A 3,995-nucleotide genomic window follows, 5' to 3' on the forward strand; every position below is an offset into this window, starting at 1 on the left:
AACTTGTTTTTTCCTGACTATGCCTCAGTTGGTTGTTTGTGAAGGCCTGGCCAGTGTTTGTTGAAGAAAGAAAGAAGCGAGCAGTTGCTTCTGTTATTCTCCAGAGAACTTTATAGGGAAAATGCTGTTTAATATTGACATATTCTCACAGTCTCTGGGGGAACCTTTTGACAGAAAGGGAGAGGAAGAGGAAGGGAGGATGGGGGAAGACCTGCTCTGTCTGACCTTTCTCCCCAGAGGATAAAAATCAAAAGAGAAAAAATAAATGTATTTTTCCTCTTTTTTTTTGACTGTTGCTGCCTGAATCTCCACTCCTGTGTCCATGCTCCATGCTCCCCAAACATTAGTTCACGGCTATTGGAATATACTGTTGAGCATTTTTTAGTAGAAAAATGCAATATAACGTTGCCTTGCATGTTTGCCAGATGACAGAGAATTGGACCAGCCAGCAAGGTCTTCTAAGCAACTCTACTTTAACTGCTGGTTTAACCTAACTGCCTCAGTTTACAGCCCATGGCATGACCTGGAAAGTTCTTCTACAGCAAAGCCCCACCAAGCTGTGTCTGCTGACACAAGCACTGGGAAGGTCTGCATAAAAGACCAAATCTACTATTTGCAGAACACCAAAGTTGGAAAAATAATCTACTACTGTGGGAAGAGGGATGGGAACAAACACAGACCTGGATGCCTTCCCCAGGCACGTCCAGTTCAATGATTACAGAAACCCAAGTAAATAAAGGGAATAAAATAAAATAAACATGCTACACCCCCTTCCCCTTCCCTTTTAAAGTCTTCCTCCTACTTCAAAGCAATCCTGAGACTTTAATTCTATATGTGGGTACAGAAAGCATACTCTTACTATCCATACACACCCCCTCTGGGCTAAGCTCTCAACCTTGCATGTCTTTGAACACCAGTTCCTGGCTGGTGGTGCCTAAACGGAGGCAGCATCACCTTCTATATCCTGCAGTGTCTTGCAGTTAAATAAACTTTTCATCAACCCACTGCTCTAGTATTATGCTATGGACTTGAAATGCTCAGCACAGCACTCCAGACTTCAGAGCCTGGGAAGAAAAAAAATAATTCCTCTTTCTTCCAGATTTCTGTTAAACCAACAAAGCTTCAATCAAGAAACAAGCAGTCAAAACAAAATTGAAAGAGTGTGAGACTGCTGTCTGGGCTATATGGTGGTACAGAATAGCTGGTGCAAAACCAGTGGAGAAAAGCAAACACATCAGCTGCTGTGGAGGGCAAAATGCAAAAGTGCGAAACAGCCCCTGCGGAAGAAGCTGTGCAGAAGAGCTTTACACAGAATAGCTGGTGTAGAGGCAGTCACAAGACATGTATAGAAAGGAGGGACTGCTGGGTGGTATGTTTGTGCAGAGTAGCTTGTGCAGAACATACACAACAGCAAACAGAGAACAGGTTACAAAGAAGAGCTGCTGTGCACTGATTTTCTGTGCGACCAGTGAAGCTCCTCAATATCTTCAGGTTTCTGCTGCCTTTTCAAGCTTTTTCAGATTCCCATAAGCCAAAATTCCTGGAGCTGCAGCAGGTACGACTGTGGGACTATGCTCTGTGCAACATAGCGCCACAGTCTGCAAATCACCAGCTTGCTTTGGCAGCCTTTTACCTGTACAGGCAAGCCCCAAGACTCATGCACCTCTCGTGTCACGTCCAGTTCCTGGACAGAGCTACAAGATCCCCAGCAGGGGAAGGAATTATCTTTGTTTTCCTTTCTTGCAAATAGGAAGTGCCTTTAGTTCCAGTGACATCATACTTTTGAACTGATATCAGAGATACAAGTGCAAGAGCACTTGTGTAGTGGGGGCGCAGATAGCTACAAATAATCAGCCATAGGAGCTGCTACGTGGCGCTCAGGGAAGGTGCTAAGGTATGTGCCACACTGACTGCAGTCTAAAGGCTCTCTCTCCATTACCTATTCCTCTTGTGGAGAGCCACTGGTGTTTTGGGATGTTACCCATCCCTCCTATCCAAAAATGCTCTGAGGATACAGAGATAAATATAAGATGCCATCCCTGCAGAGAAGAGTCTTCGAGTACCTGGTTCAGGCAGCTGCACAGCCATCTAATGAACAGCAGAAACATTCATTTTGTTGACCCAACCTTGACTTGGAAAAACTGTAGCTGCCAGTCCAGTTTCTTTGAGAGATCAACTTTTGTTACTTCTTTTCTCCCTGAGACACACAGCCAGTAACTGCTTGTAACAGAGAAGTTGCCTGAATGTTTTGTTTTAGACGCCGACTGCTGTGTTATTTTATCTTAGCCAAGAAACAAAGATAGCAAGGTTGCGTTATAGACTTAACTGCTGGCATCAGTAGATGATGACTCCATCTTGAGATCGAGCAATTAATCTTTGCAGCTCTGGCCGATGTCCGGGGGATGAGTGGCAATTAATAAAGTCTACTCTTATATCTCAGCAGTTTAAGGGTCACACCACAGTTGAAATGACACAGATGCTCCTTCAGCAAAAGGAAGTGACAATGCTTTCTTTCTAAAAGAACTTCATCTGACCTTTATTCTCTCAGAGTGAAATCTGCCTCCAGTGCAACAGCCCTTGCAGCCTCTTAAGATGTGCGAGCTCCACAAGATTTTCAGAGAAAGCTTAGAAAGAAAGAACTTTTGGTAGAACATAACGGTTTTTAATGAGTAAGAAAACAGTCTTTCTCCCCCCCCCCCCAGTGTCACGATTAAAAGGCCAAGGCACTTGGCCAGTGCCAACAACAGTGTATTGTTTTAATTTTAATGCTGCTATGTCACTTTATTCATTATTACTGTAATAAGAGATGTTATGCAATTTATTTCAAAATCATTGCAGTGTTATCTGGAAGTCAAAAAGCTTCTCTTACTGTAAGAGAAGCTAATCACTCTGTGGGTCTTCTTACCAAACAATTTGTTGGTCAAATGTCTGAAAAATTAGCCACAAACTCATGGAAATATTTTAACTTGTCTAATATTAATCAATCAATAGACACAGGGTTGAACACCCCTCACAATGTAAAATGATAGTCCTAAAATGGTACACATGTATGGGTAGGCTTGAATTTAGCCATGACAGCATCCTTCTGCATGCCACAGCTATCAGAAGGTCAGAAAATGCTTTTGCATTTTGCAAACTCAGATGCTAAGGCTGTATCTTAATGGAAAGGAGTTAATCCCTCTGACTATGGAATACTCAACAGGTACACCTAAGAATCTTTTGTTGGAGGGGTGAAAACAGCTCTTCTTTTAGCAAGAGCATGGGTGCAGCACCATTATTAAAGACATGGGTGATAATGTGATGGAAAGAAACAGTACTTTTTTTAAGAGGAATATAGCCCATTCACCTTTCAACTGTACAAATCCAAAGGTGCAATGGTTGTCACAAACAAGTCAATTGGTATAGCCAGAAACTCTAGATGTGATGGCAACCTAAAAGGAAGGTTCTAGTTGCCCCAAAGATATACTCTGATGCAAAAAGGAATTAAACAAAGACACAAGAACCAAACCTAGAAAGCACAGCTTGCTGTAAGAAATCCTTCAGATAGAGATATGCCTCTGTCTCTTTGGGGAACAGTAGCAATATTTGCCAAGAAATAAGATAGTTGTGTGGATTTAGCTCTTAGCAATTTCTGTCCTAAGTTTATTACATAAAAGTCTCACATGCTCTAGCTGTAAAACAGGGTTACTAGTGCTTCCTTTCTACTTCTTGTCATGTACAGGCAGAATTGAGGACAAAAGGATCCCAGCTCGGTACTTGCTAAATGACATCAAAGAATAATTCATAAATACTAAAAAAACAGTGTAAATGACTTGTGTGCAAAGCATTCCTAAACATAGTCTAAATAAGGCAGAATAATTATACCATAGGGCTGCCAGAGTCTTCATAACATCAGGGCCCAATTTTCTGTAAAATTTTTCTCTTGGGAGAGTCTATTCCAGTCTGACACAGGAGGGAAGGAAGACATACTGTTTAAAAAGAGGTTTACACCAACA

The sequence above is a fragment of the Strix uralensis genome, chromosome 4 (genome assembly GCF_047716275.1).
Source record: "Strix uralensis isolate ZFMK-TIS-50842 chromosome 4, bStrUra1, whole genome shotgun sequence".
Taxonomy (NCBI): Eukaryota; Metazoa; Chordata; class Aves; order Strigiformes; family Strigidae; genus Strix; species Strix uralensis.